We start from the raw sequence: 18,862 nt of genomic DNA on the forward strand, positions 1-18,862 counted from the left end.
TGAGGAAGTTTGGAGAAAGGGTGAGTGGTGGATGGATAGAATTTCCTTCTGGGACAAAAGGAGTTTGAAATACCATGGAATATTCAGAGAAATGTCCAGGGGATAGTTGGCAATACAAGATTGATTCAGAAGAGAAATTATAGATGAATACATGCATACATATATGTCTATACATATACATGTGTGTATAGACATGTATATATACATATAGATGAGTCAACTGAATAAAAGTCATAATTGAACCCGTGGGAACTAGTGAGATTACCTAGGGAAAGAATGCAAAGAGAAAAAGTTCTGTCTTGGGCAGAATTTTGTTGCAATGGAACACTTGATGAATAGGAAAGTAATGACCAAGAAAAGAGAATTAATAATAATGTCATACAGGTGGGAGAACCGTGGTGTCATAGAAACCAAGAGAGGAGAGATTTCATGAGGAGAGAGTGCTTAATGGTGTCAAATGATGCAGAGGGATCAAAAAGGAAGAGGACCAAGAAAAGGCCACTGAATTTAACAGTTTAGAAACCTCAAAAAAGTATGGTACAGGAACGGAATGGGATATTACTAGGCTATGAGAAATAATACAATGAATGCAGAGAAACATGGAAATATTAAAAAAAATAGATGCAAAGTGAAGTTAGCAAAGCCAGGAAAACAACTTATATAACGACTACATCAATGTAAGAAAGAACAAGCACAATAAAAATCTTATAAAGAACAAAGTTGGCCCCAAAGAAGAAATATGAGAAGATTGTGTCTGCCACCACCCCTATCTCTCAATTTCCTTGAAGGGCTGGGAGGTCCACAGGTATGAAACACTGCATATGCTATCAGAATTTTTTGATGTATAGATCAATTTTGTTAAAAACAAACAAACCAACCAACCTTTTCTCTTTAAAAAAATCATTATAAAAATGGTTCTTTCAAATGAGATAGAGAGAAGAGGAATATGGAGGGAAATTGGTTGCTATAAAACAAAAGGTCTTAAAAAATCTTAAAAAAAAAAAAAGAAATCATTGGTGATCTTGAAAGAGACAGTTTTAATCAAGTGGTTGGATCCAAATAGAAATTAAGAGGGACTGAAGGAGCCAATTAGGTGGCTTAGTGAGTAGACAGCCAGGCCTGGAGACAGAAGGTCTTGGGTTCAAATTTGGGCTTGGACATTTCATGGTGACCCTGGGCAAGTCACTTAACCTCAACTGCCTAGCCTCTACCACTCTTTTGCCTTGGAACCAATTAAGGGTTTTTAAAAAAGAGGGGCTGAAAAATGATTTGAGAGATGAGGGAATGGAAGTAACAAATGTAGTAGGGGGCAGTTTATCCAAATTTCATCGTGGGGGAGTTTTTCCCATGGTCATCCATAAGGTCATCATAGAATGTCTATTCACCCCATTGGAGTCCTAGATCTTTTAGTTTCCTGCGTATTTGAGCTATCCATCTGTTGTCCCACCTTTGTACATTTCCTAGATGACATTTTCTGTATCACTTCTTACTTAAAAGTCATTGTTGGTAATGTGCAGGAACCCACTTGAGACCCATCGTGTTTCTCTCTTATTATTGCCTTTTATGTCACCTGTAATTTTGATTCTTTGGAGATTTTGATGTTCTATGATTCATTGCCATAAAGCATTATCAATTGAAAAACACTAGTGCTGAGAGAGAGAGAGAGAGAGAGAGAGAGAGAGAGAGAGAGAGAGAGAGAGAGAGAGAGAGAGAGAGAGAGAGAGAGAGAGATTTCTATCAAGAAGGATTATCATTCTAACAGACATACTAATTCTTTCCCATTTCTTCATGGCTATTCTTCCTATCTGAAATACTGTCTTTCCACTTATCTAAATCCTTACCCCATCCTCAACTTCCAGTGCACGAGGCAATGTGAACTTGGCCCTAGAGTGCAAACATGGGGGATCTAGGTGCTTCCTTCTGGTTGAGGATGAATGCTGCCTCCCCTTGGCAATCACTATCATCCTCACAATTCACCTCAAGGTACCATTTATGTGACACTGCTCTTCTGGAGCCTACCTTGTTTGTCCTTCATTCTCCATTGGATCTTTGAGTTGAATTCAAGGGGATGGGAATCCTCTTCTCCCTAGCACAAATGAACCCAAATTGAGGCTGTCCTTATTCTGATGTTCTTTCATCCATTCCAACAACAAATTTTTAAAAAGTTTTATTGATGCCTTTTTTCTTTATATTGTGGTCATTGCAGCCCAACCTTATTGAACTTTCCTTTGTAAGAAAGCAAAATAATTAAACATAAAGTATTGATACAGTGACTATTATCTGACAATAATGTATAACAATTCTATCCTAGTTGTTCCCAGCCCTTTGGTGGTTCTTTGATGCAGAAGTATGTTTCATGTTATCTTCTAGGACATCACTGGTTTTTCAGTTCTTTTTTATGATCTTTAATTCATTTATATCATTGTAGTCACTATCTTTTATATTTGTTTCTACCTATTTTCCTCTGTATCAGTTCATATAATTCATGACTTCCTTATGTTTCTCTGAGCTCTTCGCCTTTGTCATTTCTTACTGTACAACAATGTCCACTATACTTGTGCACCATTATTTTTTCATCTGTTCCCCAATTAGTGGGCCCTTTCTTTGCTTTTGGTTCCTTGCTAACACAGCTGGTCCATCCTGTACCTTTTTTGTTTGTTTGTTTTTACTTCCTTGGACTATATGACCACTAGTGGGATCTCTGGGTCCTTTAGGATGCATTTCTTGCATAATTACAAATTGATATCCAGAAAGGTTGGGCCACTTCTCAGTTCCAGCAACAGTGAATTAGAGTAGTTTTGCCAGCAACAGTGAATTAGAGTAGTTTTGCCACAACTCCTCCAAACACTGTCTCCATCATTTGTCAGCCTTTGCCAACTAATGTGGTGTGAGGTGAAATCTCAGTTGCTTTAAGTTGTATCACTATTGCTTTTCATAATTTGGAACCTGTTTCCATATGTTTCCATATGGTTCCTGAGACAGAAATTGTCTCAGGTGTTAATATTCCTATTTAGGGCACAAATCTACCCCATCTGTTCATGGCCCTCCTTCCCCACTATTTAGTCTTACTCCATTCACCTTTCCTGTCTTCAAATTCCTAATACATTCCAGAATATAACACATACTTTTATGGTCTCAGATATGAAAATCTTGTCTCTTAATTCTATTGTAAGCTCTTTGAGGATAAGTACCATATTAAAAAAAACACTTTTATTTGTATCATTAAAAATTTCCCAACTACCTGTAAAAAATTAATAATCATTTTTTAAAATTTTGAGTTCCCACCCTTCTCTCCCTTCTCCTTGAAAAGGCAAGCACTTTGATTTTTATTATACATGTGAGATCAAGTCAAACATTTCCATATTAGCCATGTTGCAAAAGAAAACAATAAAACAATAAATACGTTTTAAAATAAGTATGATGCATTTCAGACTTATCAGTTCTTTCTCTGGAGGTAGACAGCATTTTTCATCATGAGTCCTTGGTAATCTTGTTTCTTGTCTCAATCAGAATTAGCTAATCCTTTCTCTCACAATTGGTATTCCTAAGAATATTGCTGTTACTATGTATGATGTTCTCTTGTTCTGCTCACTTCACTTTGTAACAGTTCATATAAGTCTTCCCAGGTTTTTCTGAAATCATCCAGCTTGTTATTTCTTAGAGTACAATAGTATTCCATCACAATCATATACCAGAACTTATTCAGCCATTCCTTAATTGATGGGCATCCCTTTGATTTTCAAGTCTTTGACACCACGAAAAAATACTATAAATATTTTTCTACAAATAGGTCCCCTCATCTTGTAAAAATCTCTTTAGGAAAAAAAAAAACCAAGTCTTTAGGATATAGACCTAGTAGTGGTATTGCTGGGTCAAAGGGTATGCACAGTTTTATAGGTTTTTGTTTGTAATTCCAAGATGTTTTTCAGAATGGTTGGACGAGGGCAGATTACCACTAACAGAGGATTAATGTCCCAGTTTTTTTTTTAATCTCCTCTCTAGCATTTGTTGCTTTTCTTTTCTGTTATATTAGCCAATTTGATAGATGTGAGATGGTACCTCAGTTATTTTAATTTGCATTTCCCTAATTAGTAGTGATTTAGAACATTTTTTAATGTGAGTATTTTGATTTCAACTTCTGAAAACTGTTCATATCTTTTGACCTTTTATCAACTGGGGAATGGCTCTTGTTTTGAAGTTTTGAAAGCATTTTCAATTCTTCAACAAATATTTGTTAAGGACTTAATAATGTACTATGTGAGGACCTTTCAAAAATATGATCCCATTTGATATTCACAATTACTAGATGATAGAGGGAAAAAAGATTTTTGACATTCCTGTTTTACAGATGAGAAAACTGTGGCTAAGAAAGTTGAAATAGTTATGTCAATTAACAAATGTTTATTAAGCACCTACTTTATACCAGGCACTGTGCTAAGGACTGAGGATACAAGCTAATAAGTAGCAAAAATGGGAGAACCCAGATCTGACTTCCAAATCTAATATCTTTTCAATTATAGCATATAGGTTAGTTGCTCAAGTAGATGCTCAAAAATTAATTTTTGCTTGCATAGTAGGGCCAGAGGATTTAAAGCTATATAAGAACTCTGCAGCCAGCTTAGTACAGACCCTTCATTTTGGAGTCAAAGACTCAGACAGGTTAAGTGTTTTGCCTAAGATTTGTTCTTGATAGTAAATGGCAGAATTGGTCTTCTAACCCAGGCTCTCCTTTTTCCAAAGCTACACTGAACAAACTGCATCTAATTTGTATTTTGTAGCTATAGGTTAAGCATATGCTAGAACAACTTTATATCAATTGGAGGTAATGAGCAAAAGTTAGCATTGACTACGTAAATATGATTGGTATATGTTGAAATTATTTCCTGATATTGGATATTTTCCAAAAGAAAGCCTACTGTTAGGGATAGCTAGGTACTATAGTGGATAGAGTGCCAAGCCTGGAGTTTGGAGGACCTGGATTCAAATGTAACCTCACATCCTTCTCAGCTGTGTGTCCCTAGGCAAGTCACTTAAACTAAGACAGCAAGGATTCAAAAAATAAATTGTGATTTTATAAATAAAGAAGTAAGAAAGTATACTATTCTCCTATTAAAGATCGGGTTAAGAGGTTGGCCCTGTTAGAGTAAGAAAATGCTGTAATAATATAATTAACAAATGCTCGTTTGGAAAACCATTGGGAAAATTATTTGGGAAAATTCTTGCTGGATTCTGGATTCCCAATTGCTAGTGCCTCTGTTTTTCCCAGCCACTGGGTATAAGCTGGAGGGAGAAGTCTCCTCTAAGTCTTTGTTTATTTTGGACAATCTGAGCAACAATAATAGCATTCCCATCTTGAGAGTCCTGATTGGAATAATAGGGAATTCCAAGGCTTAGCTCCCTAATTAACTGAACCTAGTTCTGACATTTTGAGACCCAGGGAAACTTAACTGGGGTAGATGGTGACCAAGGCTTACAATAGCACTCGCTGTAAGGTTCTCTATTGCATGATTTCAGAGTTGCTCCACTTGGAACTATCCCAAGAGTCATGCCCATGCATGGAGTAATATGGAAGATTTAGTAGATTTCAAAGTAAAGGTAGCACAGTAGAATAACATTATGGGAGCTTCTTAGTGAGGCACTACTCAGAACTAGTCTGTTGCTTAGCTTACTCTGTTGGTTCCCTTGTTCTAACCTTTAAGACACTCTAGGAAACCTCTTCAAAAACTGAATCTGGAGTCAATTCTGATCTGAAGAAAGGTCAAAAGGACAACTTCCAATCAGCCTCATGGCTAGGGGGGATGTTTTGAAAAATGTTATCATAGTCTCAATTTTATTGAAATCATGATCCAAGAGAAGTGAGCAGACTAGATCTAAAGCCAGAAGGGACCTCCAAACCCCTTATTTTACCCATGACAAATGAGCCCCAAGGAAGTTCAATGACTCCTCTGAAGTTACAAATAGTAGGCATCATAGGCTAGATTTGAACCAAGATCCTATATTTTAGAGCCAATATTTATTCCACTGTAGAAAAAAAAAAAGAATACTTGGTCCAAAGCTTGAGGTAAGATGGTGAGCAATATCTTTTTTAACTTTGTAAAATAGTTTATTTTTTCCATTAACAAGAATTTTAAAAATTAATCTGTCACTTCCACTATCCCCTCACTGGGCAATTCTTTTTTTAAACCTTTTGTCTCAGAATCAATATTGTGTATTGGTTCCAAGGCAGAAGAGTGGTAAGGGCTAAGCAATGGGAGTTAAGTGACTTGCCCAGGATCACACAGCTAGGAAGTGTCTGAGGCCAAATTTGAACCCAAGACCTCATGCCTGGAAATCTCTCCTTCTTCATCTCTGTCTGCTGGCTTTGAACTCTAGCTTGTTTTTAAAATTTAAAAACAAATATAACTTAATATATAGTCATTAAGTGCCTACTACATACTGGGCACTGTGCTTGCCCTCAAGGAGCTCATAGTCTAATAGAAGAAATGACATACAAACAAGATATGTACAGGAGAAATTGAAAGTACTTAATAGAGGTTAAGACAATGGGGGAGATCAGAAAAGGTTTTTTGTACAGGTAGGACATCAGCTGGGTCTTGACCAAAGCTAGAGTTCAAAGCCAGCAGACAGAGATGAAGAAGGAGAGATTTCCAGGCATGAGGATACACTGAGTAAAGAAGCTTGAGGATGGATATGGAATGTCACAGCTACACAATTCAGCAAAACAAATCCTACATTCGCCATGTTTCTGCCTTTTAAGTTATCACTTCTCTGTCCGGAGGTAAATGGCACCTTCATTCTTTTATACTTGTGTTTTATCATTTTGTTGATCAAAATTATGAAGTTTTTCAAAGCTGTTTTTCCCTATATTGTTATTGTATACATTGTTCTATTTCTGCTCACTTTGGTCTATATCAGTTTATGGAGGTCTCTTTCTGGTTTCCTCTGAAATTGTCCATTTCGTCATTTATTATGACACAATATTATTCTTTCACGCTCATCTATCACAATTTGTTTAGTTATTCCCCAAAAGGAGAGTCTCTTAGTTTCAATATTTGTTTTCCATGAAAAGACTCCTATAAATATTTTTGTACATCTAGATCCTTTTCCCCTTCCTTTAATTTCTTTGGGGGTTGTGATGGATTATTACTGAGCCATAAGAAATGATGAGCCACACTATCAGCAAATACAATGCACCGGACATTTCTGAGGGACTTGTGACAAAGAGTGAAAAGAACTGTTGGAATCAGAATGTAGATGAAAGCATGCAATTTAACTCATTTATTTGGGTTTATGTTTGAGGGTTTCGGTTTTTTAAGATTATTCACTTTCAAAAAATGAACAATTTAGAAATGTGTTTTGCATGATAATAATGCATAACCCAGAAAAAAAAAACATTTAGAAAAAGAAACAATAAACAGGTTAATTTTTAAAACTTGGAAAGATTTACATGAAGCAATGAAAAGTGAAATGAGTAGAACCAAGAGAACATTATGTACAGCTACAGAATTAATATTTGAAGACTAGCTTGGGAATGTCCACCTCCAGAAAAAGGAATGAAAAATAGGAACACAAAAGACATAATCTCTATATATGTTTTTTTGTTCAGGTAAAACTTTCTATGGTGCAGGGAGGGACTGAAATACTTGGTAATAAATTCTGTTAAATACATTTCTTTAAAAAAAAACAACAAAAATAATTCTTTGGGATCATTTAGGTGAGTCAATATGCACAGTTGGGTAACTTTCTGGGCCTACTTCCAAATGAGTGGTATCATTTCTGTAGCGAGGCATAGTGGAAAGAACATTGGATTGTGAAGGAAAGGAAGGTGTCTTGCAGAGGGTCACACAGATAATAAGTGTAACAAATGATGCATTTATGCTCAGTCCTTCCTAACTTCTTTCACTGTGTTAATTCCAATATGGCCCCAGGCTAGGCTCCTCACCATTTTCAGCCTCAGTTTCTCTATATGCAAAATGAAAGGATTGGTTAGGTGATGCCCAAGATTGCTTCCAGCTCTAAAAAGCTATTGTTCTATCACTTCTTAGAGGTCCAATGTGATAGGGCCAGGTTTCCTGACCTTGACACAGCTTCCTTCCCCTACATGATTGTTCCCCACTTCTCTATGCAGCTTCATCATCCAAGCTCATGTTGTCTTAGCTTCTCAGACTTGGTGGGTGCCCAAGACCACCTCAATTGCTAAACCTTGATGCCTGCCTGACCAGATGAGTTTACAGATGGAGACAAATCCAGAGAAGCTAAGAACTGCTATATCTTTGCTGCATTTCCTGGCTGTGTTGGGGCAGAGTGAACCTCCTCCTTTGTTTAGAAACTCACAAATATTTTATTTCATCCTAACATCCAACCTGAAGTGAGAACCCCTGGCTTTAGAGTCTTGCCAACTTCCAGAAAAACTTTCTTGCACTGGGACTTGTACCATATTTTTACCACCTTATATAAATGCTACTTCCTATTTTGTGTCTTTTCCCCCTTTGCCCATATTCACAGATTTCAAAGGAGTGTTATTATTATGACTCATATTTCTATAGCCCTTCAAGGTCTGAAAAACTCTTCATATAACAGCACTGGGTGATTGGTAGTGCAAGTATTCTTTTTTTTTAAATTTATCTTTCAAAAATTTTTCCCAATTACATGTAAAAATAATTTTTAATATTAGTTTTCTAAAATTTTGAGTTCAAAATTCTTTCCTTCCCTTAGACTGTAAGCAATTTGGTATAGATTTTACATGTGTGATCATACAAAACATTTCTATGTTGGTCAAGTCATGGAAGACTTGTACCAAAAAAAAAAAAAACCAGAAAGAAAATAAAGTGGAAAATAGTATACTTTGATCTGTTTTCAATTCAATTCTTTCTTGGATTGGATAGCATTTTCCATTGTAAGTCTTTCAGAATTGCTTAGATCATTGTATTGCTGAAAATAGCTAAGTCTTTCAGTTGATCATCCTTAGAATACTGCTGTCTTTGTGTACAATGTTCTGGTTCTGCTCACTTCACTTTGCAGCAGTTCATGTATACATCTTCCTGGGTTTTTCTAAAACCATCCTGCTTGTCATTTCCTAGATCACAATAGTATTCCATTATAATCAGATACCACAACTTGTTCGGCCATTCCCCAAGTGATGGACATCCTCTCATTTTCCAAATTCTTTTCCACCACAAAAAGAGCTGCTATAAGTATTTTTATGGAAATAGATCCTTTCCCCTTTTTTCCGATCTCTTTGGGATACAGACCTAATAGTGGTGTTGCTGAATCAGAGGACCTGAATAAAGCATAAACCAGAGAAAGTTAAGGCATCCTGGGGCCAGGAGGGAAGCACCAGGTCTCTTGAATTAAGTTTCTTGGAGCACTGATTATAAACTGATGCTCTAGCACTGCTTGCAGGTATGATACAAAAAAAAGATAATAAAGTTGGATACCCGTGGCATTGTGGCATTGTAGAGAGAGGACAGCTCTTGCATTTGCTATCTGAATAACCTTTGTGCTTTTAAGATTGGGTCTCCTAGTCTTGTTCAGGCTGAAAGAGCATTGGTCATTCAATAGGTTCAATTCCATGGCTGATCATGACAGGGGCTGACTTCCTCCATTTTGACATTCCTTAGGTCGGTCCTGTTGATGGTTCTCTTCTTCCAGGGCATTCTGTCCCAGACTTAATGGGGACATCTGATCTTCTTTAGCACAGTACAGTTCGGGTCCCTTCCAGTTTGAAATCTATGAAACTATGATGTTTAGAGAAACAAAAGTAATGAAGAATAGTCAGATCAACCAAATGATGTAAAAGTTGTTCAATTCAAAAGAGATTTTTTTTTACAAAAGCTTATTTTTTATACAAAAGCTCATAAGAGGACCTGAAGAAACATGTCTAGAAAGTACACCGTTTAATAATGTAGGAGCTGCAATGAACCCTGCTTTATTTAGTTCCTCATCTCAGAGGATAGAGATCCAAGTTTGAGCCCCATTTCTGAGACCAGCTGTGTAAGTTCCTATGAATGAGCCACTTAAATACACCTCAGCGTTGGTTTTATTTCTAAGTCTCCGGCATAGAAAGAGCTTCATGATGCCTGTGCTCCCCATATCACAGGGTTTGGGGGAATGAGGTAAGCCTTTTAGTTGCTCCATAAACACAAGCTGAATGGAACGGAATGGAAGCCAAGTATAGAGGGGAAAGTCCCCATGTGACAAGATGGAGGCCCTTCCCAAGTGTCCTAGTTCAGGATTGAGTGTCTTTATTTCCTCTAATTTGCATTTCTGTCAGAATCTTCCAACTGAGACTGCAGGACATGGGAGGGTTTTTTCTGTTTCATATTTACTTCCTATTCAGCTGTGTTCCTATAATGGGAACAACGAGGCACTGCATAGAGAAGGGGCAAAGTCTATTATTGACTTATCTGCTTCCAATTCTGGTGCCTTAGCTCCACCTAATCCATAATTTTGGGTGTCCCCTTATCTATCATTACATACCTATCTCTGCCTCTCTCTTCCTCACCCCCCCTTCCCATGTCTGTCTAAAGAATGGAGGAAAGAATCCAGAACCCACATTTTCACAATGTTTAACATCTCAATTTTAAAATTATAAAGGCCTCCCATACAGTGTGAAAAATCAGGAATCAAATGATTTCCTTTTTCATTTGTTTCTACACAGCTTCCATTACTCCAAATGAAGCTAGAGTATATTACACTTTGGTAAGGCTTGATTCAGAAGTGTTCCCATGGGGGCGAGAAGGAAGCTTTTGTGTCCTAATTGTGTCTTCCTTGATGAGATACACCTCTAGAAAGGATGGGGCTTGCTTGTCAGAATTTCACACTCAGGACTCCCCTACCTCTATACTGTTCACAGTGAATTGCCTCTTTCCATTTCCTACAATTCCAAATGTCTCTGGAAGAGACAGCTCCCTACCATCCCAGGTTCTTGCTGGGTTCCTCCATTTTTCAGAGCCTATGAAATAGTTTAAGGCATCTCTCTGTTCCTTTCCCCCCTCTATGTTGGGCTGTTCCCTTGAACTCACTTCCATTGTCGACTACCAAGATTGACTCTGATCTCTATAAATTGCTTGCACCAAATACAAGAACTAGAACAGAGTAAATGCTTGATAATTATTTGTCAAATTGAAATGATTACATATTGAGGCCGACAGAATAGGGAACATTTTGGACAGTGTTGTGCCCATCTCTCCCTCCCTATCCTTTTATATCTTATTCCTCTTACCCCGCTTTACCATAATTCCAGAAGCTGTTTCCCTTACACAGCCGTGCCATTTACACATGGTAGTACCACTCTGATAAAAGCCACCCATGACAGTCCTGAGGAAATTGAAGGGCTATGTTGTTTTCTCCTAGCAGCAAATCTCTGACTTTGCTCACACAGTTACTTAGACAAGTGAACATCATAGCTGCAAATATTCCAAACTTGGGACAGAAGAGTGGGAGTGCATAGGAATCAATGGCATCAGACCAGAGATGTTAGGAGAGGTCAACGACCATATTGTTTCCAGTCTCTGAAGTCTATGTAGGCACAGCTTGAAGGAGGTGTCACTGATGGAAGGGGGACAGCAAAAGGCTAGCAAAGCCCACACCAGTTTCCCCGAGTTTTAATGGTTTGGAGAAATCTGGCTTTCGTTCCATCTCTGAAAACTCTTGTTTGTGTGTGTATATAAATAAAAGGATAAACGTATAGTACATATGTACATCTTTGTATCCCAAAGAATTCCAATGGGCTTTACTGATATAAACTCATCTCACAACTCTCTCAGTCAGCATTCTCACTTAGAAGCATTTGCAGAACTCCTCTATTTTGCAGAAGAAACACTGAAACCATTCTCAATGGCCCTTTCCCAGAGAGCAGGGAAGCACATCAAACACACCATTCTCCATTTTATAGCCCTAAGCAGAACACGAATTTGCCCAGTGACCTCCAGGAAGGATGAGTATCTCCAGTCTCTCTACCCTGTTCCCAGTTCCTTGCTGAGTCCTCAGTTAGCAAGTGTTTACAGAATCACATGATAGAATTAGAAAGGACTTTGGAGGCTTTCTAGCTTGTCTCCACCTAAATAAGTCAACATTTCCTGCATTTCATTCTTTACTCAAAGACCTCCATTGGGGGAGTCATGGGTGAGGAGAGCAGGCAGGAGACTCATTACTTCCCAATGCAGCCCTTTACTTTTTGGTTTGCTCTAATTGTTAGGATTTATTTCCTTATATTGATCAGAACTTCTACCCACTGGGGTCAACTCTCTCTCCTGCATGATCGCCCATCAGGTGATTGGAGGGTAGCTATCGAGTTCTCTAGATCCTTCCACTGAGCCTTCTGTGGAATGATCTGAAGCATATCCTACTCACCCTATTGGGCGTCGAACCCATCAGTGTGCGGTGCTCTACAGAATGATTGCAGCTTAGAATCTGGGAGGAGTGAGGTTGGAGAACACAGATCAGATACTATAATCATTATATTCTTAACCAGAATACCCTACAGCAGAGCGGTTTTCAGTAATCAGCATGGTGTTCCCAAAATTAAGATTGGATCACAAATCCAGGATTTGTGGGTGGTTAAGTGTGAAGCTGAGAATTTGTCTGAAAGCTTTGAGCATGCTTATTCTGAGGTGCAAATTGCTTGCCTGAAAATAGTCTTAAATCCCCCTACTCTAGGGGTAGAGATCTAGGTATTAGTAGTTGGGAACTTAGTGCCAGAGATATAGGACTAAATGCCACAAAGGGATGGCAAGCATGGCTCAGACAGCAATCCAGGGCCAACTAGATACATTCGTCCTTGCTAAAGGCACCCCAGGCCATGGAAACATTCAATACCTACCAAGGGTAGCTTTGAACAAAAAACTGAACACTCTGGTAGGTGTTTTGTGGGGTGATAGAATGATACATGATCCTTGCCCTCAAGGAACTTACTGCCTAGCTGAGATGAAAAGTGAAACAACTCCCTCAAACAATAACAGGAGATGGCATAAAGCAGTCAGTGCACTATTATCTAATTGAGTTTTTATTTTATTATTATCTATCTATTTATTTATATGTATTTATTATTAATTACCTAATAATGAGTAATGAGTTATCTAATGAGTAATACAGTAAATGTCATAACCAGAGGAGGCAGACATCACTGAGGGATGGAGAAGATGCTGAATCCTGAAGGATGGGTAGGATTTGAATAGTTGGAGAGAGGCATACAGGCTATTCCAAACAAGCAGACCAGGAAAAAACCGTTTCCGAGGACAAGTAGACCAGTTTGATTTATGGAGTGGGAATACTAGACAGAAGCCTACAAGAATAGGTTATCGTTATAATAGAGAACTTGAATGCCAGGTAAAGAATTTTTTGGATTTTAATTTTCTAAATAGTAGAAAATACTGAAAGTTTTCAGGCAGCGTTTTAATTTAATTTTATCTTTTATTTAAAAAGAAAACCCTTACCAAATATCTTAGAGTCAATACTATGTTTTGGTTCGAAGGCAAAAGAGCAGTAAGGACTAGGGTCAAGTGACTTGCCAAGGGTCACCAGGCAGCATTTCTTATTTTTAAACTCTTACTTTCCATCTTGGAGTCAATACTGTGTATTGGCTCCAAGGCAGAAGAGTGGTAAGGGCTAGGCAAGGGAGATCAAGTGACTTGCCCAGGGTCACACAGCTGGGAAGTGTCTGAAGCCAAATTTGAACCTAGGACCTCCCCTCTCGAAGCCTGGCCCTCAATCCACTGAGTTGCCCAGCTGCCCCCAAGCGTTTTAAATAAAAAAAGTTATTCATTAAATGCCTAATCTAAATTCTGCATTGCATTATATTATAAAAGTACTCTATTGAACAAATACTTATAAAAATATGAGCTTCTTAAGGACCAAGACTTTCATTTTTCTTTCTGAATTCAGTGTCTGGCACAGTATATGGCATATAGTGAGTGTTTAATAAACACTAGTTGATAGGTGCCAACCATGTGCAAGGCAGAGTAGCAGCATGGCATAATAGATATTGGGCTGGCTTTGGAGTCAAGAATTTGTGGATACAAGTCAATTGGTTTTGTGGCCCCTGAGCAAGTCAAGTAACTAGCACCTCTACAAAATTCTCTCTGACAGTTTTAATCTGGGGTTTGTGGTAGATTTCAGAGTGTCCATGAATTTTTTCTTTTATTCTGATAATTTAAATTTCATAGTGTTGTTGTCCTTGATTATCCTACATATTTTATTTTATGCACATAAAAACATTCTGACTATTCAAAGGTCTCATCAGCCTACTAAAGGGGTCCGAGATGCAAAAAAAAGGTGAAGAACCCTAGCCTATGATTATAAGTTACAGCTGAGGTTGCAGATTTGCACTAGCAATTTTTATATATACCTGGAGTTCCTCAAACTATTGAAATCACAGTTCTGGACATCCTCTTCCCCCTTAAATGTTCAGAGCACTGTGTTAGGTAGTGATGACAGATAAGGAATTACACAAGTCTCTGCCCTCAAGGAGGCTACATCATATGATAATAGAAAGTAGTGTGTCAGAGGAGCAAAGGAGAGATCGTGTTAGTATGCTCTAGGAAATCGAGAAGGGAAGAAGGGAGGGAGAGAGAGAGGAAGGGAGTGAAGGGAAGGGAGAGAGAGAGAGAGAGAGAGAGAGAGAGAGAGAGAGAGAGAGAGAGAGAGAGAGAGAGAGAGAGAGAGAGAGAAAGAGAAAGAGAAGGAGGGAGAGGGCAGCAGAGAAAAAAACACTTCCAGAAGCCAGAATCAGGAAAACCAGAAGTGAGATAGAAAGTGAGCTTTGAAGAGAATTTTTAAACTAAAGGAGGTGAAGGAGAGTAGATTTCTAGGTATCTGGAATGATCTACTCAAATTTACCAAGACCCAAGAATCATAGTGCTTCAGAGAAAGGGTGGTCCATCTCCCTAGGATGTTTAGCATTCATCCTCCATGGAATTTGGAGCAAGGCAGGTTCAAACATTTATGCTCAAGAAAAAACAAAACAAAACTAAGAATGGGTACCAACATGGAGACGAGTATACTGCATATGGAAGCAAACCAGCTCCGTTTGGAGAGATGGGATTCAATTGATCAGATGATGCCTATAAGTCACCAAAGAGAAGTGTATACCACCGTCACCTCTCTCCCCACCAAACACCATGTCAGCATCCTGTGGAATGGGGCAAAACCCTATTCCACCTCAACAGCTTTGCTGAACTGGGAAGACCATATTATTCTATGTTAGTAAAAATAGTTTGATAGTATGTAAAGAATGAACTGGAAGCGAGAGGATCAGAAGCAAGAAGACCACCTGGAAGATGATTGATTATAATGGTCTAAGCAATGGTGATATGAATGGAAAAGAAAAGAGAGATGAGAGATTTTCTGTAGGCAGTCAACTGGACTTAGGAGTGGATTGAATGTGGAGCTGAAACAGTCAAAGATGATTGCAGAGTTTCCCCCAACTAGGGGGAGAAGATGAAACATTCAGTTTCAGATCAGTTGAGCTTGAGGTTGGTTTGACAGGATGTATAGCAGATGTCCAGGAGTCAGTTGGAAAAATAGACTACTTGGCAAGAGAAACCAGAAAGAGCCCTGTTTAGAGAGGGATGGCATTTAAGGTTTGGCTTGGGAGTTTTTGACCAAATTCCTGAAAGCCTTGAAAACCAGGAAGAGCTAAAACAATCTATAAGACAACTAACTGTTCCTCTTCACTGAGACCCATCAGTGTAGACTTATACATTTTCCCCGAGAATTTCCAACTTCATTTTCCAAAGACAGAGACAATGGAGATCATGGGCTAGTACATTATCCCTAAGACTGATGCTTAATTAAGGTACGGTCACTTGTTATATGTACTGTGTTCTCTCTTCCCTTCCCCCTCTTGCTTCTATTTTGGATTTTTATGTAAGTGAAATTTAGTTAAAAGGAATATCAAGGGCAACTTGGAAAGGGAAGAAAAGTCATTAAGGGGTACCAGGCAGCTTGAGGCTTAAAAGGGGGAGGGGCATTTGGAGACTAGGGAATGATAGTCCTCCCTAATATGCCTTGTTACTAGTATGCAGGGATATAGATCCTTTGTATAGGAGTCTCTGGATTTTTTTTTAGCTTCAGTTGATAGAATGACCACTTTCTGCCATTATCTCAATACCCTAGGGAAGATCTATTGATGAGCTTTCTGCCCACATCCACCATTGAGAAATTGAGGAATGTTCCAAAGTTGCAATCATTACCTCCTACCACCCTTTTAAAAATATCTGTGTTTTCATTTGTAGTCAGTTTATCCCATTGGCCTCCTGGATCCTTCCTATCCCTTCCTCTCATTCTTTCCAATCCCTTCAATCCTATTGGGTTGGGTTGAGTGGATTGAGAGCTAGGTGGAGAGATGGGAGGTCTTGGGTTCAAATATGACCTCAGACACTTCCTAGCTGGGTGACCCTGGGCAAGTCACTTAACCTCCATTGTCTAACCTTTACCACAATTCTGCCTTAGAACCCAGTATTGATTCTAAGATGGAAGGTAATGTGTGTATGGTTTTTTTTTTTAACTCTTATCTTCCATCTTGGAATCAATATTATTTTTAAGGCAGAATTGTGGTAAGGACTAGACAATGGAGGTTAAGTGACTTACCCAGGATCACCCAGCTAGGAAGTGTCTGAGGTCATATTTGAACCCAGAACCTCCCATCTCTAGACCTAGCTCTCAATTCACTGAGCCACCTAGCTGCCCCCAATAATAATTATTAGGAATTTAATTCTAAAACATGGTGGTTTACAAATCGCTTTTCCCACTTGCTTCCATTTTACAGATAGGGAGAACTGAGAATCAGAGAGGAGAATGGTTTGCACAAGGCCAAAAATCTAGAGCTGGGACTCAAGCCCAAATTCTCTGACTCCAAACCCACAGATCTTTCCACTATACCCTTCAGGCTCAGGAACTGCTTTACCTTGGCCTTTGGGATAGTAACCAAATCCACATTTGAACTGCTGTCAAGTACCTTCTAGGCTCCTCTCCAGTGGCTGAGTATCATTCATAATAGGGGAAAAATGAGAGTGGATCTGTTTAGGAAAAAGACTTGGGCATGGGGGGAGGAGGGGAGGAGGGTACAGAAGAGGGAGAAGAAACCGTACACATGCTAAGAGTTCAATAAATATTTGTTGATTAGATTGATTGGCCTCTTCCCTCTCTACATTGGTAATTGGAAACTCTTGCCTTCCTGAGGACCATCAAGTCTTCTTTGTTCAAGATTGTTACTAGAATGGTGAGGATAACAAGGGGCAGCTGTTTGTGTGGCTCTTTCAAAGAAGAATCTCTTATTATTTAGGATTATCTTGATCTTTTCTCCTTCTCTGCCTTTTTTTTTTAACTCTTACCTTCCATCTTAGAATCAATTCTGTCTATTGGTCCCAAGGCAAAATTGTGGTAAGGGCTAGGTAATAGAGATTAAGTGACTTGCCCAGGGTCACCCAGCTAGGAAGTGTCTGAGGTCATATTTGAATCTAGGACCTCCCATCTTTAGGCATGCTCTTGATCCACTGAGCCATCTATCTACCCCCATTCCTTGCCTTTGCTGAGGGCTGAGAAGACATAAAGAGAAATTGCAAGGTTATCGTCACTCCCTCTAAAACAAGGAGCAGTAAAGATGCTAACTATTCACATTTATATAGTCCTTTGTAAAGTGCTTTTCTCACCACAAACCTGTAAGGTAGGTGGTAGGAGGTATTATTATCCCCATTTTACTTACAAGGAAACCAAGGCTCTGAGAGATTTGCTGATACACACCCAGCTAGAAAGTGTAGAGGACCAGAACTCAGGCTTCTTAATTTAAAGTTGAACATTCTACCCACGTGGCCACCTTGCCTCTCCTAATAAAATGAATTTATGCCCAGGGTTGAAGAGTACTAAAGATTATTAGGAAAATGATCAGAGTAGAAATAGATCACCAACAAATCTCGAGTCTGCCTTATCACCAAAAAATTCTGAGAGGTAGAGTAACGCTGAGGTCTCAAAGAACTTTGGTGGTTAACTAAGACAAATTATTTTACTCCCTGGTGAAAATAGTTTCTGTGATTAGAAAAAAAGTAGTACTAGTTTATGGCCTTGGATTAAAACTCTTGGGTTGGGGGGCCTAGATAGCAGAGTGGATACATATAGCCTTAGGCTTAGGACCTGGACGACTTGGGTTCAAATGTGGCTTCAGATACTTCTTAGCTATGTGATCCTGAATAAGTCACATAACCCTATTTGCCTAGCCCTTCCCTTTCTGTCTTGGACTTGTTTCTGAGACAGAAAGTAAGGGCTCAAAACAAAACAAAACAAAACAAAAAAACCAACCCTGGTCCCATTTTTCAAGAGTAATGAACTATGGTAATTTGTTGTGTTGATTCCAAGCAAAATTCCCAAGGTATTGTTTTTATTTTTTTCCTCTAGTGGCCTGCTGCCCTTCCCTACCCAGAAGTGTATTTATTCCATTCATACCTGGCTTCAATCAAGACACCTGATGAATCATAGTTTTCTTCTAACCCTTGAGGGCAGGGCTAGCAGAAATGAGTAGAAATTGCAGAAGAGTAAATTTAGACTTGATCATAAAAGAAAAACTTTGTAACCACTCAAAAGTGGAGTAAGCTTCCTTTGGAGAAAATAGTTTCCTTTAACTAGAGGTCTTGACCTAGACCCTATATGACCCCTTATTGGAGAAACCATAGAATGGATTCTGTATCTGGTAAGGTTTAGACTTCTTGGCCACTGAAATCTCTTCTAGTTTTGAGATACAGAGTGATTCTCTGTATCTTCTTATCAAAATTTACCTATCTTCCCCAGAGCCCAACACTTTTCCATCCCTAATCCCTGGGAAAACATCTGGTGTTAGGTTAAGGAAGGGGTGGAATGAAGGTTATAAGAA

The 18,862-nt window shown here is 38.7% G+C and overlaps 1 protein-coding gene and 1 long non-coding RNA gene across 4 annotated transcripts in view; one reads left to right on the forward strand and one right to left on the reverse strand.

Moving 5' to 3' along the window:
- The window catches only part of BCOR (BCL6 corepressor), a 158,709-nt gene that overhangs the window by 57,358 nt on the left and 82,489 nt on the right, over nucleotides 1-18,862 (forward strand). The gene's annotated exons all lie outside the window — the stretch shown is intronic.
- The window catches only part of LOC103096615 (uncharacterized), a 29,339-nt gene continuing 12,631 nt past the window's right edge, over nucleotides 2,155-18,862 (reverse strand). Inside the window, exons 2-3 of the long non-coding RNA XR_001629711.2 lie at nucleotides 12,355-12,414; nucleotides 2,155-9,737 (exon numbers count right to left, since the gene is read on the reverse strand). This is a non-coding gene — a long non-coding RNA (uncharacterized LOC103096615). The remainder of the gene's footprint in view (nucleotides 9,738-12,354; nucleotides 12,415-18,862) is intronic.

The sequence above is a fragment of the Monodelphis domestica genome, chromosome 4 (genome assembly GCF_027887165.1).
Source record: "Monodelphis domestica isolate mMonDom1 chromosome 4, mMonDom1.pri, whole genome shotgun sequence".
NCBI classification, from domain to species: Eukaryota; Metazoa; Chordata; class Mammalia; order Didelphimorphia; family Didelphidae; genus Monodelphis; species Monodelphis domestica.